The 27,194-nt window shown below is 44.2% G+C and overlaps 1 protein-coding gene across 2 annotated transcripts in view; it reads right to left on the minus strand.

Annotated features, from left to right (window-relative positions):
* KANK2 (KN motif and ankyrin repeat domains 2) overlaps nucleotides 1-25,577 on the minus strand; it is a 124,749-nt gene extending 99,172 nt beyond the window's left edge. For both annotated transcript variants that reach the window (XM_088462183.1, XM_088462182.1), the window contains exon 1: nucleotides 25,488-25,577. The gene's annotated coding sequence lies outside the window, so the exon portion shown is untranslated. The remainder of the gene's footprint in view (nucleotides 1-25,487) is intronic.
* Nucleotides 25,578-27,194: the final 1,617 nt, after the last annotated feature.

The raw sequence follows: 27,194 nt of genomic DNA on the forward strand, positions 1-27,194 counted from the left end.
TATCGTCCTGTTATATCTCACTGTGTGTACGCACCATTAGATGCATTTTCGGCACAAAAATACATCCAACGCTAGCAGAGTTGAACGGAACCTGGCAGCTCACTCACGCTAGGCAAGGCGCGCTGCGTGGCGTATTGAGGTTAGATGTTTGAGGACACATCTGTATATTACCCTTAAAATCGCCACGGATACTATGATACTGCCCCTCCCACAGTATGGATTACAAATTTAACAACGTTGGGAGAAATGCAGGAGAAAAACATTTTTGTACATATGGGGTATGCGGTAAAACCCCTGAAAACAGCATTTTTGGGGATTTTACTCCCATCTCCCCCCATGGTCTTCTGCGCATGCGCAGAATAACGCCAGAGGGAATTCTGGGTCATAAAACCAGAAGTCCCTCTATCGTAAAGGACGGCTCTTACCGGGAGAGCTGTCCTTTCTAGGTACATACCAGGCACATCAGCAGCTGAAATTCATCGTCAACTTGTCAAGGTGAACGATGATAATGTCATGTGGCCTTTTGGGTTTGGTACACCGCCATTGATAACGGCAGGACAGATGCTCAAGATGAGCAGCGATCCGGCCAGACAAGCACGCCCACCACATATGACAATTTGTGCTGCACTGAAGGTCTGATCAGGAGGACAGACATATTAGAGTTAGGGATATTGCTGAGGAACTGGGTGCTGTGCACAACATCGTTCATGAGCAACTGGGGTACAGAAAAGAGTGTTCACACTGGGTGCCGAAGCAACTCACAGATCACACAACCAATAGGATGGGACTGTCTCTCATGCACGTGACGTAGTACCATGAAGAGGGAGTGCAGTTCCTGCAGTGTATTGTAACAGGTGATGAAACGTGGGAGCATCATGTGACACCGGAGACGAACCAAGAATATATGACCTGGAAACACGCATGGTCTCCACCTTCAAAGAAATTCAAAACAACTCCATCAGCAAAGAAGGTCATGGGGGCTGAGTTTTGGGACCACAAGGGCGTGCCTCACCAAGCGAAATACTGTGAATGCTGTCCACCATTGTGACACATTGGGCCGGTTGCAGAGGGCAATTAGTCAAAAATGTCCTCGGTTGCTGCAAACAGACGTCGTATTGCTGCACGATAACGCTAGGCCACACCTAGCCAGCCACACACGTGAGTTGCGTAGACAAGTATGGAGACTAGGTGGAAAAATAATCTGTACCAATACCATTCTATTGATTATACGTAAATATATAAGTTGCGTAATTTACACAATGAGAGGCCTTGTTACCTTTATTGAACCACCCTCGTACATTTATTTTTTGCATGCAGGGTAAATACTGGCTGCTTTTGCATGTAGCCCACAAATAAGGGACAGTTTTATTTTGACACTGATTTAAGTTTGGACACACCCCTCTCACATCTACATCTCTCTGGCTGCCAGGTGGGCACAGTAGGGGTCGTCGTAGTAGCATATGTGGGTGGTGAGGGATCGTGGCGGCATGCTTGCGCCATTGTGACCCCCTCCCCACTATACAGTGCCAAGATCACAGGCATTGTAAAGCAGGGGTGAGGCTATGATGGAGCAATTCACCACAAATCGAGTCATCCCCCCCACAGACCGCCCAATTTTGTAGATGGGTGGCCGTGTGCGGCTTTGCGGGTCGGGTGGCTGTTGGCTCTGGTAGACTGCCCTCTCTTCTGGGCATCTGGGAGCGCCACCCCATTTTCGGGAACCTCCCAAACGTTCCTGGAGAGTAGGCACGTATGTGTTACCTGCTCTTTTTTTGTTTTACTCCCACCTCAAAATCAGGCCCATAATACATAGTGCACTATACTGCAGGGAAGCTTTCAATCGCGCTTCCAACCCTTTGGTAACAGCAAATATTACATAGGCCTACAATATTTTGTCTAAACTTTTAACTTTATCCCCCCCCCCATCAACGCCCTAAGAAGGGATTTGTAGGCGCCATGGCAGAGCTACAAGGAAAACACATCTTTATGAGGGAGAGATGGAGTGATAGTAGGATTCACACAGCATCGTAGATCTCAGTGCACGCACAGATTCTATAGATATTTTACAGAAATAATGTGACAAACCTCCTCTCCACACATACACATGTACTGCCCTACATACACATGTACTGCCCTACATACACATGTACTGGCTGTCGATGTTGGATAGGGGGGAGGTGGCTGAACAAACGGAGGCGTTCCCGAAGGAACGCCTGCCGTTTGTGGGCTGCCCTACTTACATCACTCCCCACTACTTGCCACTTGGCATTGCGAGTGCTGAGACCCTACCACAAGGGCCTTCTCGCAATGCCGATGGTCGCGACCATCGCCAGGCCGCTCACACAAGCTGTGGGTGGTCACCCACAGCTGTGCGAGCGGCCTGGAGGCCGGAATTAATAAAAATAGGGACGCCCTGATTCAGAGTGAGCGCACACAAATAGCGTACGCCTCTGAATCAGGCCCACAGTCCTCTGTGTGCAGCATACAATGATCTTTGTGGACGTAGTGTCTCTACTGGAGCCCAAAATTAATATTGCATTCCTATTTTATATATATATATATATATATATATATATATATATATATATAAAACAAAATTGACACAGGCTGCACTCCTCCAAATATATATACAACAAAATGCAGGTGCCCAGCAATGCAGCCAGACGCAAATCAGGCAACGAAATACAAAAAGTAGCAAGGCGGCGGCACTCAGTGCAATGAGAAAGACTCTGCAGGCAGGTTAGTTGCTGTATATATATACATATATATATATATATATATATATATAAATCATACTTACCTACCCTCCCGATTTGGTCGGGAGCCTCCCGACCTCCCGGGAAGGCAGGCAAGTCTCCCAGCTGCCGCCGACCCCTCCTGGCCCACCCCAATTATTTGTAAAACCCCCGGCAGCGAAGGCGGGCAGTGACGCGATTCGCGTCACTTTGGCACCGCCCCCTGCATCACACTGCCTGTAATATCGGCAGTGTGTAGCGGGGGCGGGGCCAAAATGACGTGCTCTCGTGGCTCCGTCCCCAAAATGTGTCATCTGGCCGGCCCCGGCCCCCGTTTGCTGGCCACGCCCCCCAGTAATGCCGATCTGGCTGCTCCCTCCCAGAAGGGGCAGCCAGATAGTCGGCAAGTATGATATAAATATATTATAGGAAAGCAACATATTTATATATTAGTGTTGCTAAGATATAAATATGCGCACCCGTGTTTTGGTCGAAACTCCCCGTAACCACCCACAAAACTGTCTCTTCCTATCAATTAATTGCGAGTGAATCCTCATGGCGAGCTCGATGGCAATTCATTCGCCGCACATGGACGATGCGGCGGTGACGTATACACAGACCACCAATAATCGCTTATCTGCGTAAAAATTGGTTTAGCGTTCAACTCTGAATCAGGCCCAATATACTGTGGGGGAAATTCAATTAGACGCGATAAAGGGAAAACTTAACATTGCGTGTTTTGGTGCGACATTTTCGCGTCTTTTGTCTTGCGCGCTCGCGTTGTTTGCACTATTCAATTACAAAAGACGCGAAAACGCATTGGTACAAAAACTGTTCTTGGAGTAACCTGTGAAAAGTACAGCTGAATTTGGAGAAATCTGTCTGTACGCCTTAAAATATGTAACTTACATAGATAATCAATTTAGAAATGTATTAGTGGCCCTAATAAAAACAAGCTAATGACTGCAATCGCACAGCTTTTATAGAGACGACCAAAGCCAGCATAGACAGGCCCACTACCGCTTTTGAACATCAGTAATATCTTGCAATCCTGTGTTCTCATCAGTTGTTGGTCTCTCACACACAATCAGAGCCGTAACTAGACATTTTGGTGCCCTGTGCCAGAAAGAGCATTGGCGCCCCCCTCATTTTTCAAAGGGATATAATGCACCCAAAAAAGGGCCATGGCCTCATGGGGAAGGGCCAGGGAAGAGATAGGGGAGGCCAGGAGATGCTGGGGATGAAATAAGAGGAAGCTACAAGCAAGAATGATAATAAGCAGAAATTTGACAGGCCCAAACAGTGCCCCATGACCTGTGGTGCCCTGTGTGATGGCACCGGCCGCACTACCCTAGCTACGGCCCTGCACACAATTACAACAGGTCTGACCTTACTAATCTTATCGCACGCTATGAGTACACAAGTTGCTTATGCCGTTGCAGTGGCTAATTTATGCACGCCCTTGTAACAGCGTTCAAATGGACTGGCACTTCTGCGTTTCGCCGACCACCCCCCTGCCCCCGTCAACACTCCCAAATGCTCTGCGATCGCAGTGGTGCCTTCGCGCATTGAGATGCATACGCATGCGCAGTACGCGACAATCGGCCGTCTGCGTGCGTAATCGCAATGGCGATCCGTAATGAATCGGGCCCCAAGTACCCACATTTTTAAGCAAAAATCTGGATTTTGCACAACTTATCACCTGCTCTGAGATGGTGGAAACAGTTCGCCGGTTTTCGCCTATTGAAAATTCTTTGACAATAGGATTGCACAATACGCATTTTTGTGTGAAAAGTTTGCACGTGTAAAAACTTTTCTGCCAAACCGCGGCTTTTCGCGGCTAATTGATTCCGGCCCTGTATCTGTTGCTTATGAAACACAGTCCCCCACTGTGATTAACACACCAACATCAGGGCCGTAACTAGGGTGGTGCAACCTATGCCTTGGCACAGGGCACCGCACGGCAGGGGGCGCAGTTTGGACCTGTCAATTTTCCTGTTTGTTAACAATCTCACTTGTAGCTTCTTCTTATTTTATCCCCAGCATCTCCTGGCCCCTATCTCTTCCCTGGCCCTTCCCCATGAGGCCGTGGCCCTTTTTCAAGTACACTAAATTATGTATCTATTTAAAAAACGTGTGGGGGGGGGGGGCGCCAATACTCTCTCTGGCACAGGGCACCAAAAAGTCTAGTTACAGCTCTGACCAACATCATCCTATTGTACAGGGAGTTAATCCGGTGACTAGGGAGATAAGAAGCAGCAACAGCAGCGGGGTCTTAAGTCAGAGTCCTTATTTGGGATCTCTCTGCTGGTATCAACAAGAGCCTGGAATTCAGAGCACTGGAAACTAGATGGGTAACACTAACACAGTGTTATCACAGAAAATTACACTAGTACACCGTGACTAAAAACTAATTACATTGTGCATTCCTGGTATCTGATATAATTGCATAATAGTGTTATTTACGACTGAATAGTGTTATTTACGACTGAACTGAGCATCCATCATTAGCCATCCTAATTTTGTGCACAGAGCATAATTATCTTCTCATTATCATTCACAGACAGTGACCAGCTATCAGGGAGAATTACCTGTTCCCCTGGGAGTCTAGGAGGTCTCCCATTAATTAAGGAGTCTCCCAGACATTCTGGGACAATAGGCAATTTAAGGATGAACATTGAATGATTCGCCATCAGTGGTAGAAACTATTCATGGCGCCAGTGATACCCTACACCAATGGCAGGACACAATCACCAGAAAACCATTGATGGTTTGAACTATTGATGGGTGGTACAATTACAGACATGCGACCACAGTGGGCTAATCAGTGAAGTAGTGCAGGACCAAGGGGTGGCTGACAGGATGGCATAGCTAAGTGACATGCGACAGACAGTGGGGAAAAACCTGTTGCCACATTACCATCAGAACTCAGCCATTAATGGCGAAGAAACATCAGAACTTATCGTTGGCATAATATTGAAGCCCATCATAAGCTAAACATTGATAGTCGATAGACAATTATGGTTTATTGCAGTGTTTCCCAAACTGGGTGCCCATGGCACCCTGGGGTGCTGCAGGGCTTGACAGGTTGATGGTCCAGGACCAAATAAAATTATTTTTGGTCCATGTGATGGGCAAATCCAGTGCCAGTCATAAAATATGTGGACAAAGAGAAGCACAGCCCTGTTCACCACCACATAACTGAACTTACGGGGGACACATAAGCACAATTGACTTCATTTACTAAGTTGCTGAATAAAAACTTTTGGCTTAGGGGTGCCGTGGAAAAGATTCTGATACTCCAAGGCGCCATGATTCAAAAAAGTTTGGGAGCCACTAATACATAATAATATAAATATTAATACATTGTCAATACACAAAACTAAAAAGTGTAATGTGCGAAATTACCAATCATTGGGCCCTATTTACTACAATTTGCAATTAAAATGCCGTTGCAGTGTGATATTTTTGCCTAAATTGCGAATTTAGGAAATATCACAGAGATTGCGATAAAGCTCATTCCCTGTGAATCCCTTCTGCACACTTCTCCCTGTATTTTTTGCAACCCCCCCCCCCCCCCGACATCACAGTGTTGATGGTGCGACTAATGGCTGCAGTTCAGTGTCTAAAGAGGCTCAAGGAGCGCGTCCCAGTCCTTCAGACGAACACTTTTACAACATGGGAAGGGCGGTTACTAGCGTTAGCATAAAGTCGAAAACATATGACCTCACTGTATATCTCCTATTAAGCGATCCTCAGCAGGACTTTCTCTGCCCACACGTCAACAGCTTCTCCATCGACCTTGTATGTCCTATGCCTTGCTTATATGTATGTTTAGTTTCCTGCATGAATTGTTATTCTGACTGCCGCCGGTAACTTTTGAGGCGCCATATAAATAAACAATGATGCTGACTCAGTGTAATTTTCCATATTTGCCACACTTACTTATTAGCTACTAGATATGCCATGACCAAAACCCCTGAACAAAATATAGTTCCGTCACAAAACACAGCTCACAACTGTCCTGATATCAACTGGCACAGAAACAGAAATCTCAGGTGCACAACTCCAAATTACTGATAATATATAAATGCAATAACATTTTGCAATCATTCTTTATATGCAGCTGTGGCTGCTCTTAACTATCTCTTTAACACTGCACTTTTCTTACTATGGCGGTGCCCTGGGGCAGCTTAGCTGGGCTAGTTTGGGGGTGTCCTGCACTCTGGATTTGAACCCTAGTATAGGGACCTACCCTACAGAGGTTACCTGGATTTGGTGGGTGGGCCCATAACCTTGGCCATGATTATGCTAAAAACCTCTACTGATTGCAAACTTTTATTGCATTTATATATTATCAGTAATTTGGAGTTGTGCACCTGAGATTTGTCTGTTTCTGTGCCTGCAATTAGTCTCATCAGGTAGCACCTCCCACTATATATATATATTCAGGGTGTGCAGTCCAGGAATCTTTCCTATATACTCCATTTAATGTGCTTTATTGCACATCTGAGGGAAAGGAGACGCCTTCAGTCTAGATTAGCACCCTTCCTTATTGGTTTAAAAGCATGGAGTCTGGTAATGTATATGCACACTAGTATTAGGCACAATTCTAGGTAAGTCCTTCAAGTTATATACTGTAGTGTAACTTTGGTTCATTTTTGGGGCGTGGGTCCCCCTGGATTGCTTTGGTTGATCTGTTTCGGAGCACCGCATATAATAAATTTTTCTTTTATAACACATTTTAACCCTTCGCTGTTAGTTTATTATACATGTACTTCATTTTTTTATTTTCATTCTTTATATGCAGCTGTGGCTGCTCTTAACTATCTCTTTTACACTGCACTTTTCTTACTATGGCGGTGCCCTGGGGCGGCGTAGCTGGGCTAAGCCCATAACCTTGGCCATGGTTATGCTACAAACCTCTACTGATTGCAAAATTTTATTGCATTTATATATTATCAGTAATTTGGAGTTGTGCACCTGAGATTTGTCTGTTTCTGTGCCTGCAATTAGTCTCATCAGGTAGCACCTCCCACTATATATATATATTCAGGGTGTGCAGTCCAGGAATCTTTCCTATATACTCCATTTAATGTGCTTTATTGCACATCTGAGGGAAAGGAGACGCCTTCAGTCTAGATTAGCACCCTTCCTTATTGGTTTAAAAGCATGGAGTCTGGTAATGTATATGCACACTAGTATTAGGCACAATTCTAGGTAAGTCCTTCAAGTTATATACTGTAGTGTAACTTTGGTTCATTTTTGGGGCGTGGGTCCCCCTGGATTGCTTTGGTTGATCTGTTTCGGAGCACCGCATATAATACATTTTTCTTTTATAACACATTTTAACCCTTCGCTGTTAGTTTATTATACATGTACTTCATTTTTTTATTTTCATTCTTTATATGCAGCTGTGGCTGCTCTTAACTATCTCTTTTACACTGCACTTTTCTTACTATGGCGGTGCCCTGGGGCGGCGTAGCTGGGCTAAGCCCATAACCTTGGCCATGGTTATGCTACAAACCTCTACTGATTGCAAAATTTTATTGCATTTATATATTATCAGTAATTTGGAGTTGTGCACCTGAGATTTGTCTGTTACTGTGCCTGCAATTAGTGTCATCAGGTAGCACCTCCCATTATATATATTCAGGGTGTGCAGTCAAGGAATCTTTCCTATATACTGATATCAGCTGGGCAGTCCTGCATTGAAGACCATGAAATGGGCCAGGCTTACTAGCAACTGTGCTGACCTAACCAGAGAGTGGGCATGGCTGGATTAAAAAGTGGGTGTGACTAGGCACAATGGGATCATTACTTTAGGATGGGGGCACATGTAAAAAAAAAAGATTTCATTTAGAATCATGCGGTGGATCCAGACGGTGGTTTAGAACCACATACTGGGTGGATCCCAAATTAACAGGTGGCTAATGAACCTTTTTCTTCTTTAAAATCAAAACATAAATAACTTTGATGTCCACCCCGTGGGGCTGATTCTCGGCTAGACACAAAGCGGCCGTGTTTGTGTGATTCCACGGAAGCCTGAATCGCTATCTTATGTTAATGTGAGTTCCCGTAGCGGTAATGCTAGGATCCGCGCGGCTTCAAGCAGGAATCTGTCCAGTTCACTGTTTTTACATCCACAACCGTCACGATAAGTATCTGCACGTACGCCAGCCCCCTGCCAGGTGCAAGAGATCTGTCAGAAACAGGCTTCCCGTCCCCATACGCACAACTCAGAATAACACTGAACCCTAACATACTGGCCCATGACACTCCCACAACACAGAACAATTCCATGTGACTGCATTATGCCGCCCATTTCCCGCCCTCAAATGCTCTTTTTACACAAAGTGCACGCTGACCCTTTTCCGCCTCGCCGACTATATCATTCCTCGTGGATCTCTCGGCTCTGCTGCATGGTCAGCATTCCTGTAGCTTTTTGCCTTCTGCATTGTATCCAGCGATATCGGCTTCCCAGCCGCACCATCAGCTCCCAAGATGCTACTGGCTTCGTTGCTGCTCCATCGGCTTCCCAGCCGCACCATCAGCTCCAAAGCTGCTACCGACTTCGTTGCCGCTCCATCGGCTTCCCAGCCGCACCATCAGCTCCCAAGCTACAACGGTTTTGTTGCCGCATCACCGGCTCTCAAAGTCGCATCTCACCACCGGCTCACAAGCTGCATTACCAACTCTCAAAGCCACATTTCACCACCGGCTCACAAGTCACACTACCGGCTCTCAAAGCCGCATCTCACCACCGGCTCACAAGCCGTACTACTGGCTCTCAAAGCCACATCGCACTACCAGCTCTCAAAGCAGTATCTCACCACCAGCTCCCCAGCCACACTACCGGCTCAAAGCCGCATCTCATCACCAGTTCACAAGCCGCACTACTGGCATCTTAGCCGCATCTCATCACCGGCTCTCCAGCCACACTACCGGCTCTCAAAGCCACATCACTGGCCTCCAAGACACTGCATCAACTCTTCAAATTGTACTACCGGCTTTAGCCGCACTATCAGCGCTCATAGCCGCACCATCGGCTTCTTAGCCGTACTACGGACTTATCTCCCAGTTTCCAAAGGTAACCATTGTAAACCTCTACTACTTCGAGTATTAAGTCCAGTACTTAAGTACCGGTGAGCGTCTTCCAGGTCTAAGGGAACAGCGGGTGGCTGTTAGTGGCGGAAGACCTCGCTAGCCTGGGTTCTAGCGGTTTACACAGAACAACCTAGGAATCCGAAACACATATCTAACATTGAGGGCTAAGTGGGTGGGACCATCGAGCCCCACTCACTGCACTTAACCATACCTCCCAACTAGTCTCCATTTTTGGTCCAATAGTCACGCTTTTCAGGCACTGTTCTGCCATCCCACCCATGGGCCACAGTGGGAGGCACCCTCTCACCCGCCACGCAAGCGGTGAATAAATGCCATGCGCATGCGAGCGACATCTATTCAGTAAACAGAAAGACTGGGGCCATGCCCAGTAGCTCCTGGAGTGCTGTGTGTAAATTATCCATGGTTTCTCGCCATCAATATTGGGCAGATTCAGAAGTGGACGCTATTTAGATTCAGTCACAACTGTTTTTGATGTTCGCATGTGTAGATCTGGTCCTGCGTCATCTGCATCATCGCAGCACGTCTCCAAACATCGGGTGATTGACAGTCTGCAGCCATTTGGTGACAGTGACGGGTATTTAAAAAGCAGCCATGTCGCCCGAGTTTTGGGGGCGTGCCGAAACCAATGACCTTAGGGTTACTCAGATTACCGAAGGTCGCAATGTTTTTCCAATGTTGCATCTTTGGACACATGAAGAGGATCTGAGTAGTCAATGGTGGGCGTCTCTTTACAGAAGATGGCACCTGGCTGCAGCATTGGCATAACTACTCAGATACACCGCTACCGAAAACGTGACACAGATCACTCCTGCGTGCAGAGATTTAGAGGGGCATGTACAAATTCTAATCTAAATTACAGTGTAAAAATAAAGCTGTCCAGTATTTGTGGACTACAAGCAATAGCAGCCAGTATGTACCCTGCCTGCAAACAAAAATACATTTATTTGCAGCTCTTGCATTGCAACATGGTTTATCCAGGTGCAAAGTTACCAGGTTTTGTTTGTTTTTTTCCATCTCAGAATTAGCCCCGATGTGTATTTTATAGAATAGGAGGAATTTGCAGAAAAATGGAGATAAACATTATATAGAATATAGAGTACAAAGAGGCCAGGCACTATTTCCATTCCTCCTCTTTTACAGAATATCCCTCCAGTAAGCTCATACTAACTGCAGCAGCACTGGTAAGAGACAGGCTGGGATGAGGCGCTGGAAACAGAGTAACCTGAGACTTCAGCAGACAAACAGCTGGAGGCAGTCTGGTACCCAGAGAAGAGGAGGGGGCAGAGGAGGGGGCTTCTACAAGCAGACAGACAGAAACAGGAAAAGTCTTGAGGGGGCTGAGAGATGAAGGCAAAGAGCGGTCAGAGAGAAAATAATATAGAGGAAAAGGGGATTGGAGTTGAAGAGACGAGTAGAAAAAGTATTATGAAAACAAAATAGCGATCACAAGAGCTCCCTCTGCACAGATGTGATACTAGAACTATGGGCCTCATTCAGACCCGCTTGCAAGCGGGTCGATGGTGGGGCACTGCGCACGCAAGCCCCGTAGCAAGTGAGAAATTCACTCGCTCCAGGGCTCGCTACAAACGGGGCGGCTGTCGATGTTGATCGACAGCTCGCCCCGTTTTGTAGGTGGGGAGGAGGGGTGGCTGGTCAAACGGAGGCGTTCCTTCAGCAACGCCTGCCGTTTGTGGGCGGCCCTACAGACATCACTCGTGATGTCAGTAGTGAGCTTCCTGCTCTATTTGAGCAGGAAGCTCACTGGGGCTTGCGGCAGACGAGACCCTACCACAAGGGTCTCGTCACAAGCCCGATGGTCGCGACCAACGCAACCATCACCTGGCCGCTCGCAAAAGATGTGGGTGGTTACCCACAGTTTAGCGAGCGGTCAGGGGGCCGGTTTAAAAGAAAAAAAAAAAGAGGCCGCCCTGATTCAGAGCGAGCGCTCGCTTTTTGCGAGCACCTCTGAATCAGGGCCTGTTTGTATAATAACGTATGCGGCAGTGTAGACTGTTGAAGAAATTAGATTGCAAACTATTTGGGTCTGTTGCCTATCGTATTTTTATGTTTAAAGCATAATTTGTTTGTCCTTTATGCTGTATTATTCTGGGGAAATTTTGTGGGGCCGTATATAAACCTAGGCATAGAATATCTTGGCTGAATCTGCACCTTCAAAATTCAAGGAACATGACAAAAAAAATTCAAAACATCAAGAAATCTCTTGTCCTGCAGCCCTCTGCAATTCCTCTATTACCATAGACTGCACCTCCCAGTAGTTCCATGAATACAGGGAAAACAAGGGGAAGTGCCCCACTGTGTGTCAGCGTCACCGGACTAGCTATCCCCGCTCTGTCACTCTGCATACAAACAAGAATTGATGTCACACTTTAAATGTCCTTTGCAACTGACAACATATACTGTTCGGTCCATGGTATATAGAGAGGTGTGTGTTTTCATAACCACTGGTAAACTGACACTACCAACTGTAACTGTAACCACAGAACCATCTATCACCCTTTCACTCAAAGGGTTGTCCACTGTTATTTATTTATCCAACAATGGACTGCAATATTCAACAGCTGGAAAAAGAGATACTTGTCAGTGCTCTGGAGGGGGACTGGAAGAGAGCGTTACACTACAAGCACTTGAATTAATAAATGTGACACATGAATTGACATATCACCTTTAACATCCACCCAACACTTCCTTCTCAAACCCACATAACACCTTCCACATCACTTCCTTCTCAATCCCACATATCACCTTCCACATCACTTCCTTCTCAATTCCACATATCACCTTCCACATAACTTCCTTCTCAATCCCACATATCACCTTCCACATCACTTCCTTATCAATTCCACATATCACCTTCCATATCACTTCCTTCTTTATCCCACATCACTTCCTTCTCAATTCCATATATCACCTTCCATATCACTTCCTTCTCAATCCCATATCACCTTACATCACTTCCTGCTCAATCCCACATATCATCTTCCACATCACTTCCTTCTCAATTCCACATATCAACTTCCACATCACTTCCTTCTCAATTCCACATATCACTTTCCATATCACTTCCTTCTCAATCCCACATATCACCTTACATCACTTCCTTCTCAATTCCACATATCACCTTCCACATCACTTCCTTATCAATTCCACATATCACCTTCCACATCACTTCCTTCTCAATCCCACATATCACCTTACATCACTTCCTTCTCAATCCCACATATCACCTTCCACATAACTTCCTTCTCAATCCCACATATCACCTTACATCACTTCCTTCTCAATCCCACATATCACCTTCCACATCACTTCCTTATCAATTCCACATATCACATTCCATATCACTTCCTTCTTTATCCCACATATCACCTTCCACATCACTTCCTTCTCAATCCCACATATCACCTTACATCACTTCCCTCTCAATCCCACATATCATCTTCCACATCACTTCCTTCTCAATTCCCACATATCATCTTTCACATCACTTCCTTCTCAATCCCACATATCACCTTCCATATCACTTCCTTCTCAATTCCACATATCACCTTCCATATCACTTCCTTCTCAATCCCACATATCACCTTACATCACTTCCTGCTCAATCCCACATATCATCTTCCACTTCACTTCCTTCTCAATTCCACATATCAACTTCCATATCACTTCCTTCTCAATCCCACATATCATCTTCCACATCACTTCCTTCTCAATTCCACATATCACCTTCCATATCACTTCCTTCTCAATCCCACATATCACCTTACATCACTTCCTGCTCAATCCCACATATCATCTTCCACATCACTTCCTTCTCAATTCCACATATCAACTTCCACATCACTTCCTTCTCAATTCCACATATCACTTTCCATATCACTTCCTTCTCAATCCCACATATCACCTTACATCACTTCCTTCTCAATCCCACATATCATCTTCCACATCACTTCCTTATCAATTCCACATATCACCTTCCATATCACTTCCTTCTTTATCCCACATATCACCTTCCACATCACTTCCTTCTCAATTCCACATATCACCTTCCACATCACTTCCTTATCAATTCCACATATCACCTTCCATCACTTCCTTCTCAATTCCACATATCACCTTCCACATCACTTCCTTCTCAATCCCACATATCACCTTCCACATCACTTCCTTCTCAATTCCACATATCACCTTCCACATCACTTCCTTCTCAACCCCACATATCACTTCCTTCTCAATTCCACATATCACCTTCCACATCACTTCCTTCTCAATTCCACATATCACCTCCCAGGACATCACTGCCTTCTCTATGCCACATATCACCTTCCATATCACTTCCTTCTCAATTCCACATATCACCTTTCACATCACTTCCTTCTCAATTCCACATATCACCTCCCAGGACATCACTGCCTTCTCTATCCCACATATCACATTCCACATCACTTCCTTCTCAATATCACATATCATCTTCCACATCCCTTCCTTATCAATATCACCTTCCACATCCCTTCCTTATCAATATCACATATCACCTTCCACATCACTTCCTTATCAATTCCACATATCACCTTCCACATCACTTCCTTCTCAATCCCACATATCACCTTCCACATCACTTCCTTCTCAATCCCACATATCACCTTCCAGGACATCACTTCCTTCTCAATCCCACATATCACATTCCACATCACTTCCTTCTCTATCCAACATATCACCTTCCACATCACTTCCTTCTCAATATCACATATCACCTTCCATCACTTCCTTCTCAATCCCACATATCACCTTCCACATCACTGCCTTCTCTATCCCACATATCACCTTCCACATCACTGCCTTCTCTATCCCACATATCACCTTCCACATCACTTCCTTCTCAATATCACATATCATCTTCCACATCACTTCCTTATCAATATCACCTTCCACATCACTTCCTTATCAATTCCACATATCACCTTCCACATCACTTCCTTCTCAATTCCACATATCACCTTCCACATCACTGCCTTCTCTATCCCACATATCGCCTTCCATATCACTTCCTTCTCAATTCCACATATCACCTTCCAGGACATCACTGCCTTCTCTATCCCACAGATCACATTCCACATCACTTCCTTCTCTATCCCACATATCATCTTCCATATGACTTCCTTCTCAATCCCACATATCACATTCCACATCACTTCCTTCTCAATTCCACATATCACCGTCCATGACTTCCTTCTCAATTCCACATATCTTCCACATCACTTCCTTCTCTATCCCACATATCACCTTCCACATCACTTCCTTCTCAATCCCACATATCACCTTCCACATCACTTCCTTCTCAATTCCACATATCACCTTCCACATCACCTCCTTCTCAATCTCACATATCACAATCCATCACTTTCCCATCACCTTTCATACAAATTCATCATCACCCTCCACAATAAAGCATCACTTACTACTATACATGCAAATCTATCAATGCCACTATTACTTCCTCAACACCTTCCACGTCAAACCATCACTTCCTCACCACCTTTCACACCAATTCACCACTTCCTCACCATGTTCCACATCAATTCACCACTTCCTCACCATGTTCCACATCAATTTTTCACTTCCTCACCATCTTCCACACCATTGCATCACTTCTGACCTTCTACACTAATCTATCACTACCTTCCATAACAAACCATCACTCCTCACCATCTACCATGCTAAACTATCACTTCCTTACCATCCACAATGCAACATTACTCACCATCTTCCACACTAATCAATCACGTCCTCAGTACATTCCATGCCCTCACTGCCCTCCACACCAATCAGTTTATATTTTCCACACCTGTGCATTACTTCGTTATCAATCATCTCACCTCCTCCCACACCTATATATTTCTTCCTTCTCAATAATCTCACACACCTGTATATTACTTATTTCTCAATTTATTTATTTATTACCAGTTATTTATATACACATATTCCGCAGCGCTTTACAGAGAATATCTGGCCATTCACATCAGTCCCTGTCCCAGTGGAATTCACAATCTATATTCTCTACCACTTGCTCACACACACACACACACACACACACACACACACACACACACACACACACACACACACGGGTTACTTTTTGTAAGGGGCTAATTAACCTACCAAGATATTTTTGGACTGCAGGAGGAAACCGGAGTACCTGGAGGAAACCCACGCAAGCACAGGGAGAATATACAAACTCCACACAATTAGGGCCGTAGTGGGAAACAAACCCATGACCTCAGTGCTGTGAGGCAGTAAAGCTAACCATTACACCATCTGTGCACCACCTGCCTTGCCAAACTATCACTTCCTCACCACCTTCCATGCAAAACCATCACTTCTTCAACATCTTCCACACCGGTGCAACATTTACACACCACCTTTCACACCAATACATTACTTCTTGAGCACATTCCATGCCAGTGCATCACTTCTTCCATGAACCCTCTCACTACCCTCCACACCAATCAATTCACTTTGTTCCACGTATATTCATTATATTTGTCTTGGTACCTCATATCACCTTCAACACCTATGCATTACTTCTTTCTCATTCATCCCACACCTATATATTACTTCCTTCTGAATCACCTCACACACCCGTATATTACTTCCTTCTCAAACATCTCTCCACCACTTTCCACATAAATCCACCACTTACTCAACACTTTCCACACCAATCCATCACTTCCTCGCCACCCTCAACAATAAATCATCACTTACCACTATAGTTTTGTCGTGGTATCACTTCCATGCCCATGCATTACTCCTTTCTCAATTATCTCTAACACATATACAATATTTCCTTCTCAACCATCTCACCGTCTCCCACACCGATACATTACATCCTTCTCAATCATCCCACCGTCTCCCACACCTATACATTACATCCTTCTCATTAATCTCGCCATGTCCCAAACCGATACATTATGTCTTTCTCAATCACCTCACCACCTTCCACACCTAGACATTACTTCCTTCTCAATCATCTCACCATTATCCCACACCTAGACATTACTTCCTTCTCAATCATCTCACCATTATCCCACACCTAGACATTACTTCCTTCTCAATCATCTCACCATTATCCCACACCTAGACATTACTTCCTTCTCAATCATCTCACCATTATCCCACACCTAGACATTACTTCCTTCTCAATCATCTCACCATTATCCCACACCTAGACATTACTTCCTTCTCAATCATCTCACCATTATCCCACACCTAGACATTACTTCCTTCTCAATCATCTCACCATTATCCCACACCTAGACATTACTTCCTTCTCAATCATCTCACCATTATCCCACACCTAGACATTACTTCCTTCTCAATCATCTCACCATTATCCCACACCTAGACATTACTTCCTTCTCAATCATCTCACCATTATCCCAAACCTATATATTATTTCCTTCTCAATTATCTCACCATTATCCCAAACCTATATATTATTTCCTTCTCAATTATCTCACCATTATCCCACACCTAGACATTTCTTCCTTCTCAATTATCTCATAGTCTCCCACCCTTATATATTACTTCTTTCTCAATCATCTCATAATCTCCCACACCTATACTGTACATTACTTCCTTCTCAATCTTATCGCCATCTCCCACACCTAGACATTTCTTCCTTCTTAATCTACTTTATCATATTCGGCATATACAGTATATGACTTCCTTATAAAGCCTTCTCATCACCTTTCAAAAATAATCTTCGCTTTGTTTGTATTCCCTCATCATCACTTAATGCAGGGGTCTTCAACCTAGGCCCTTGGAACTACACATCCCAGCATGCACTGCCACCTTTTCACTATAACAGCATGCTAAAACTATGGCAGTGCATGCTGGGATGTGTAGTTCCACAGCAGCTGGAGGGCCAAGATTGAAGATACCTGACCGAATGCTTCAGTTTTTCACTTCTTCTTCCTCCTTCTTCTGTCCCTCCCCGTTCTCAGCCCTTTTTCTCTTCTCTTCCACATTAAACCAGTGAATCATTCCACTTATGACTAATAGTTTCCAAATATAATTTATCTCATGAGAAACTGAGAGAAAATTAAAATGTTTTCCTTAACATGTGATCTTTTTTTTACAAAGCCTTGTTCCCAAAATCAAGACCTAATTGACAAACAATCCCTGACAACGCCACAAGCGATACTGTACTCCTCGCAAACACTACAAGAATATAACAAATTCAGACACGGGAGGTCAGGTAAATAATTTGACATTATAGGTAAAGCCATTTGTTGGTAATTAGTTTTGTCATGAGGCTAGATGGGGATCTAATACAGAAAGACTTGTGTTTTCACTTCACCCAATAAATCAGAGGGGAAATTTACAGCCAGTGAGGCATTTGCTCTCATCCTCTGTCCTGTGTTATAAAAATGTCAGCTGTAATGTCATTGGTTGCTATGGGATGCAGCACATCCATGTACGGTGCACCATGTTGTTCTGTATGGACCAGTGTGTGGTACTGTACATTGTGGTTTTGTGGTGTGAATTGTAATGTGGTCTTCTGCTGTGCGAGATGTAATGGGAGATTGAATAAGGAACCAGGAAGGGTCTGACAAGGATTTTGACGCCTCAGCACATGAAAGGAAGTGTCAGCTTTCTGCTTCCTACTAATCAGTTTGTAGAGTGTGATAAAGTAATTGTAAAAACTTGTGTGTTATGCACCTGTCACTGTCCAGTGTTATCACACCCTCCGCTGTCTGGATGCATACCATCTGCCCTTCCTACTGTCTGTAGCGCAGGACGGAACAGATCCCCTATAGCTGCTATCAGCATATTTGTATTTCTTCCATGCAGTATAGCTTCCATAGACCTTTTGTGAAAGAGCGGATCTAAGCACCACACCGCACCGTGAGGACCTAGGGGCACTAATGTCCCAATGATCAAGTTTACTCAATTTGATTATAATGTGTTTCTTTTCTAATCCAATTAACTAATCCTATTAAATAAAAATAGACTTTTAAAGCACAGATGATAATGATAGTATTATTATATAGAAATAGGTAAAAGTTGCATTCAAAATGTAGAAAGAGGAATTGTATTATACTATTGTGCAGATGGTGAATACTGAAAATTAGCGACATTATCAGGGACAAATCTTTAAGGGGCCTATTCATCGAGGTGAACGGGCAAGTTATACATGCGGAAACAGTAGTTTCTACATGCTTTGTGTAATAGACCCCTTCATCATTAGTGCCCTCATGTGCATTAGATGCGTTAGCGAGCTCAGCCTGAACCCCCCTCCTTCCTAGTGGAAGCAGAGCTGGAGGGCGAAGATGGACCCAATTGCCTGGCAGTGTAAGCTTTCGCTGCAGTACTGAATAGCTCCGGTGCATAGGTGTCTGTCACTGCAACTACACTGAGCTGGATACATCATTTATATGGGGCCATCAGGTGCGAATAACCAATAGGACCCTTAGCCTTGGACAATCCCTGGAAATCAAGCAGAGAGAGCATGTGTGATACAGCATTTATATTAAACACATTTATGTCTCTGTCCCTGTTAGATAGCTCAGTAAATGCCCATTATCTGAATCTGTGCCGATATGTACCCAATAAGTGGCGGAATGTACAGCATCACAATGCAATGCTTAGTACATCCCTGCCCTTATTCTGTTTCCATGTGATCTAATTTCTCTCACAATCTTTGATTTCTTATCTCTCCTTCTCAAAGCATATTTTATTCTCCACTGCCCTCCTAAAACATCTCACTTCTTCCTTCTAAATCCCTCTCTCACTTTCCCCCTATCTTATTTCCTTTTCCTTTCCCTATTTTCTTTTCTGATTGTAGCCAATTTCTTGTAATCTGTCCCCACACCGCTCCCAGATTTCCCTGCTCACAGCTCCACATCTCGCACCAGGACAGGGCGTAGCGTAGGGTGAAGGATTTTTCTGGCTATAGTAGTGATCTCAACATCTGTTTTCCAGATGTGCTGTCACCCAAATGTGCCCTCTACCTGCCCAGACGGGGCCTCAACTCTCAGCACTCCATTTTTTTACACTTCATGCCCCTAACTGCAGAAGTACTCAGTTCCTTGAGTGCCTTATTACCCCAGTAACATCTTATTACAGCAACCCAGCTCCTGAGTGACTTATTACCCCTGTAACATCTTATTACAGTAACCCAGCTCCTGAGTGCCTTATTACCCCTGTAACATCTTATTACAGTAACCCAGCTCCTGAGTGCCTTATTACCCCTGTAACATCATATTACAGCAACCCAGCTCCTGAGTGCCTTATTACCCCTGTAACATCTTATTACAGCAACCCAGCTCCTGAGTGACTTATTACCCCTGTAACATCTTATTACAGTAACCCAGCTCCTGAGTGCCTTATTACCCCTGTAACATCTTATTACAGTAACCCAGCTCCTGAGTGCCTTATTACCCCTGTAACATCATATTACAGCAACCCAGCTCCTGAGTGATTTATTACCCCTCTAACATCATATTACAGTAACCCAGCTCCTGAGTGTCTTATTACCCCTGTAACCTCTTATTACAGTAACCCAGCTCCTGAGTGTCTTATTAGCCCTGTAACATCTTATTACAGTAACCCAGCTCCTGAGTGTCTTATTACCGCTGTAACATCTTATTACAGCAACCCAGCTCCTGAATGTCTTATTAACCCTGTACATGTTATTACAGTAACCCAGCTCCTGGCTGTCTTATTACCCCTGTAACATCTTATTACAGTAACCCAGCTCCTGAGTGTCTTATTACCCCTGTAACATCTTATTACAGTAACCCAGCTCCTGTGTGCCTAATTACCCCTGTAACATCTTATTACAGGAACCCAGCTCCTGAGTGTCTTATTATCTCTGTAACATCTTATTACAGTAACCCAGCTCCTGAGTGTCTTATTACCCCTGTAACATCTTATTACAGTATCCCAGCTCCTGAGTGTCTTATTACCCCTGGAACATCTTATTATAGTAACACAGGTCCTGAGTTTTATTACCCCTGTAACATCTTAATACAGTAACACAGGTCCTGAGTGCCTTATTACCCCTGTAACACATACATGCCTTCCTTGTGAAGTGGGCAGAATGGGGAGAATTTCCGCTGTGATCGCGGGTCCATGTGTAGGGGCGGGGCTTAATGATGCCATTCTTCAATAATCGCAACACTTACCCCCGCCCCCTATTTAAATTTTGCAGCAGTCACAGCAATTACCACAAAGGGAGCGGGGCTTAATGACGTGAACCGTCAGGCCCCGCCCCTGTCGCAACCCACCTGCTTCTACTCCCCGGGAGGAGAGAAAAAAAAAGTAGGCAAATATGCTGTAACATCTTATTACAGTAACCCAGCTCCTAAGTGACTTATTACCCCTGTAACAAGATATTACAGTAACCATTACAGTAACCTAGCTCCTGAGTGCCTTATTATCCCTGTAACATCATATTACAGTAACCCAGCTCCTGAGTGTCTTATTATCCCTGTAACATCATATTACAGTAACCCAGCTCCTGAGTGTCTTAATTTATTATCCCTGTAACATCTAATTACTGTAACCCAGCTCCTGAGTGTCTTATTACCCCTGTAACATGTTATTACAGTAACTCAGCTCCTGAGTGTCTTATTACCCCTGTAACATCTTATTACAGTAACCCAGCTCCTGAGTGCCTTATTACCCCTGTAACATTTTAGTACAGTTACCCAGCTCCTGACTGCCTTATTACCCCTGTAACATGTTATTACAGTAACCCAGCTCCTGAGTGCCTAATTACCCCTGTAACATTTTAGTACAGTAACCCAGCTCCTGAGTGCCTTATTACCCCTGTAACATTTTAGTACAGTAACCCAGCTCCTGAGTGTCTTATTACTCCTGTAACATCGTATTACAGTAACCCTGCTTCTGAGTGTCTTATTACCCCTGTAACATTTTAGTACAGCAACCCAGATCCTGAGTGTCTTATTACTCCTGTAACATCGTATTACAGTAACCCAGCTCCTGAGTGTCTTATTACCCCTGTAACATCTTATTACAGTAACAAAGCTCCTGAGTGTCTTATTACCCCTGTAACATCTTATTACAGTAACCCAGCTCCTGAGTGTCTTATTACCCCTGTAACATCTTATTACAGTAACCCAGCTCCTGAGTGTCTTATTACCCCTGTAACATATTAGAGTAACCCAGCACCTGAGTGCCTTATTACCCCTGTATTACAGTAACCCAGCTCCTGAGTGTCTTATTACCCCTGTAACATCTTATTACAGTAACCCAGCTCCTGAGTGTCTTATAACTCCTGTAACATCTTATTACAGTAACCCAGCTCCTGAGTGTCTTATTACCCCTGTAACATCTTATTACAGTAACCGAGCTCCTGATTGCCTTATTACCCCTGTACCATCTTATTACCGTAACCCGGCTCATGAGTGCCGTACTACCCCTGTAACATCATATTACAGTAACTCAGCTCCTGAGTGTCTTATTACCCCTGTAACATCTTATTACAGAAACACAGCTCCTGAGTTACTCATTACTCCTGTAACATTATATTACAGTAACCCTGCATCTGAGTGCCTTATTACACCTGCAATACCATACAGCACCGAGTGTCTTATTACCCCGGTAAAATTATATTACAAAAAGCCAGTTTATAGATTTCCATTGATTTATTACCTACAGACGCCATCGCAATTTGGGCTCCATTAGTGTTTTGTCTGCGCTTTCAAAAAACCACAAAAATCACAATGTCCCACCAACAAATGGATGTAAATGTTACTTTCACATCCTATGTTGCTCCAACCACAACTTAGTTAGCTAATAATCCTTATATACAATGACCATGGATGTATTATTAGAACAGCAGCCAGAAAATCTTCAACATCAACATTATCCAGATATGAGGGATTATACATAATATACACATACATTCCAGATCCTATGCATCCATATAATGTATCCATGTTATGTACGTGTACATTGAGCAGACACAAACGGGCAGATTATTCAATGTTTAAAGTCCGTGACTAGGAAGTGGTTTGGAAGAGGGATGGACTTTTATAGGAATATGGCAGCATGACGTAAGCAATTGTTGAAGAACTCCGTAAACAGGGCAGTTCCCACATTTTACCGGAAAGACCATAAAATATATTTTTAAAAAATTGGCATATTAGTTCCACTTTAAATTTGTCTGTCACGGTGTAAGCTGCATGACCTGATTGAATGTAAAATGATACCCTATTTATGTGCATGATCTGTTTTCACTTTATTTTTCCAGAAATTACAGTGAAACACGTGTGCATAAATAATTTCACTAAAACTACTACAGTCTATTATACTCTGTATATTGCATTTATTAAGATTTGTGCATATTGTCGTACTACATGTCTTTTTTTTTATGTCATTATATATATCAGCCATAGGGGTCTATTTAACTCCTGTTACAGTCCCAAATGCAACATTCCTTATCTATGCATATTGCGGAAATAAGAAATTAATTTTCAGGGCTATTTATCATATGTCTCTTGCCGGGACAGTGGCTCCAATAACAGGTTGTCCCAGAGAAGAGTAAATAGGGAAAGTATTAGAGAGGGACCCAAAGATCCCCTCACAAAAAAAATTGCTACAATGGCGCTAGGTATCGGGGGCATTTATGGGACAGGTAAAGACTATGGGCAGGATATACGAAGGGCAAAAATGCGTCCAAAACTCCAATAATTCTATTTTCTGAGTTTTGCCCACATTTCCATATGTACCAAGCATCGGAATGCAATACATTCCAGAGCTTGGTCCCAGTGGCGTTACCCAATAGAAGCCTATAGGCTACTTTCTACTGAGAGGCATCCAATCGGATCCCTCCCAGCACCCCCAGTGGTGGGCGTAATACTGCACATGCGCAGAGAGACTTCTGGGTATTAAACACGTAAGTCCCTCTATCGCAAAGGACAACTCTTATCGGGAGAGCTGTCCTTTGTGATTAGAATCGCAAATCTAGGTACATACCGGCATTATTAACGCAGGTATGTGCCCGATAAGTGGTGGAATGTACCATATTGCGGATGCGATGCTTAGTACATCCCTACCTACATATATAGAGAGAGAGAGAGAGAGAGAGAGAGAGAGAGAGAGAGAGAGAGAGAGAGAGAGAGAGAGAGAGATGGTGTACAGTGAATAGGTTCCTGCATTTAGACGTATATATGACGCACAAAGAATAAATGATCACAGCCTACACATATGTGGTAAAATGTGTTATTCCAGTGCTTTGCTCTACAAAACTGAGCAATGGTTAAAAAGGCGAAGTGCGTGGACGAGGCCCTTTGCAAGTCTTGCGGAAAATGAAATAAGACGGGATTCCAGTTTTCTGCCTCCTGTGGTGGAAATAGCCAGGAGCCTCCAGCAACCGTTATATGTTTATTGTTAGAAGCAGTTTGGATCTGCAGGAAAATCATTTCATACTGAGTGAGTCATTCTGCCTCAATTTTGGGGGATGCAGCAAACTTTGTTTTCACAGCCCCCCCACCGAGGATGGATTAGGAATGTTGGGGCCCAGTATATGGAGCCTTGGTTTCAGATGTGGTCCTTACAAAGCATGAAAGGGTAAATGTGATTTTTAATCCAAAAGTAAAAACGAAAAAAAAAACAAAAAACACTATATACACCATATATTTAATATCCATCAACGAACATTAATAACTGCTGTATATCTATATACACACCCAACAAAATCATGTTCCAAATACCCCAAGACTGCCCTTTCCCCATAGAATATACGTGGATTATAAGCAAAGGCAACTGTCAGCACAATACATGGTGAAAATGCACATCTTGGCCATATAACCCTAGGCAGGGTGGGTCTGTCTAAACCCAGCAGAAAAATCTGGAAATCATAACCCTTAATAAAACAGCTTTTTCCCAGAAGGATATTAAGAATTCCTGCATCATCACACCCTGAATGCTGGCGAGCAATGGATTGTCAGCCTCTGTGGTTCAGCAGCACACACACAGCTAGATCACAGAATCAGATTATCAGGTTTACACAAAACTTTATATGAACCCTGCATTATTATATCCAGTATTATTGTGCTGCCTCGTCATATGACTGGGGCTCTATGAATTAAATGATAACATCTGCAACAGTTTGGAAGGGGAACTTGACCAAGCATCAATGTGCGATTCATACACACTTTTATCTATACATGTTCCTAACTCGTCTCCTGGTCTTCTACGGCTATTGCGGCTCCTTATCACTCTCTCCTCCGTTTCTGCGTTATAGCATCAAGAGTGCAGAAGAAGAAATTGGTAAAGAAATTAAAAAGGATATATCTATCTATCTATCTATCTATCTATCTATCTATCTATCTATCTATCTATCTCTGGCAATGTTAAAGTCCCCCTTCCTGCAGAGCATCGGAGCCCTGTGCTGCAGGCAGAGATCCTATTGCACATCTGGTCCTAGTTAGCGGTCGGATAAACTATCCATCAAGTCTTCAGGGTGTGGGCAGCAAGAATGCTGGCCACGCTGGCAAATGCCCGCTGGGGGAAGGAGACAGCCCCCTCTTATACCCCCATATTGCAAAGTTCACCCCACTTTTATAGACTCACCCTGAATTGTCAGCTCTGGGTAGCAGCACTGACTCTCCCTGTTCCTCTCTCTCTCTCTCTCTCTGCTGCGCGAATTCCATCAGCTCCAAAACTCACCCTCTCTCTGGACCCCCCTCTGCCCCTGCCCCACCCTCAGCTGCACAGCTCTTAAAGAGGCAGGAGCAGCACAAGCTCATTTTATTTATTTATATATATATATATATATATATATATATATATACATATATATATACTTACATATACATACATATACATACTCAGGATTATTATACCACAGCAGCACATCAGGACGTGCAGATCAGTCACTCACATGCATGTTTTATGTATGTTACATGCATTACATGATGTGATCTGTGCCATCCCCCGCACAATCACACGTGTATAATAGCATGCATTATCTTCTACAGGCAGTTGTCATATGATATATGTATGACTGACTGATGGAAATAACAAGCGTAAAATTGTAAGTTTCCTGTGTATGAATCAGTTTCATTGATAGCAGATTGTGACTCCAGCAAACAAGCTGCAGTTAAGAGTCTCCAACTTTCACCTAAAATTACATATATGGGGGCTCATTTACCATTAAATATTTGCAGGTTATGCCCAGAAAACACCCGATTTCGGGGGAAACCCACAAATATTTAGTATTCCCTGAATATATGAAAATATACCTCCATTTCCGCCGGCAGCGCAACCCCTATAGGTTTCTATGGGGGATGAGATGCTGTCAGATTTACGAAGTTCCGGAATGCAAACATGGTCCCCTAAGCTTACGCCGTCTTATGATGGCGTTGTGCTGCTGTAGCCTATGGGCTGAGGTGAGGGGTCCATAGGATCCCTCACCAGGCAATGGCCGACACACATGCACAGGATCCCCAGCACATCACATGGACGGGCTTCCTTTCGGAGGCCCTGTCCCTATGGGCAGTGGTGCCACAAGGGGGGTGGGGGCCGCACCCGAGTGGCACCCACCGAGGGGTAACACCAAGGTGCAGACTCTCCCTCAGTGACAGGAGCCGGGGTGCTGCACTGTAGTAATAAGTGCAGCACTCGGCTCCTGACACTGTGAGGGAGACGAAACTGCACACAGGGCAGTCTGTACCACCCCCAGCAAGACGCACGGGGGTTCGGGCCGCACAGCCAGCGTCCTTTCCCGCACCGGGTGACACCGTGGGGAGAGATGCCACTGCCTAGGGGTGCAATTTGTTACATCCCAGAATTATGATCGCATCCTGCAATGAGATCATGGGCGCTAATATTGCGATTGTTAATAAATGGGCCTCATAGGGGCAGATTCAATTAGCCGCGGGGTTGTCCCCGCATTTAATTGCCGTTCAAAATCCCTGTGGCGCGGGGAAAATCAATTCAATAAAATAGCTTTTTCCCCGCGCTGTAAAATCGGGACTCGCGCGCGTAAACAGATTGATTCCGCGTAAACTGCGGAATCAATGTGGTTTTCCCCACGCGCGAGGCCGATTTGGTTGTTTGAACGTGGATTTTACCTCGCACCTCCAGGAGCTGCGAGGTAAAGTTCGACTGCGGGGACTCACGTGCGGGGAGTCACGCGGGGAATCCCCGGCAATTTAATTGGTCCGGCGCGGCAAGTAGCCGCAGGGAAAACCCCACGGCTAATTGAATCTGCCCCATAGTCTGTGTTTTATTTATATATATATATATATATATATATATTCACACACATTATAAATG

The sequence above is a fragment of the Taudactylus pleione genome, unplaced genomic scaffold, assembly GCF_031769625.1.
Source record: "Taudactylus pleione unplaced genomic scaffold, aTauple2 ptg001161l, whole genome shotgun sequence".
Taxonomy (NCBI): Eukaryota; Metazoa; Chordata; class Amphibia; order Anura; family Myobatrachidae; genus Taudactylus; species Taudactylus pleione.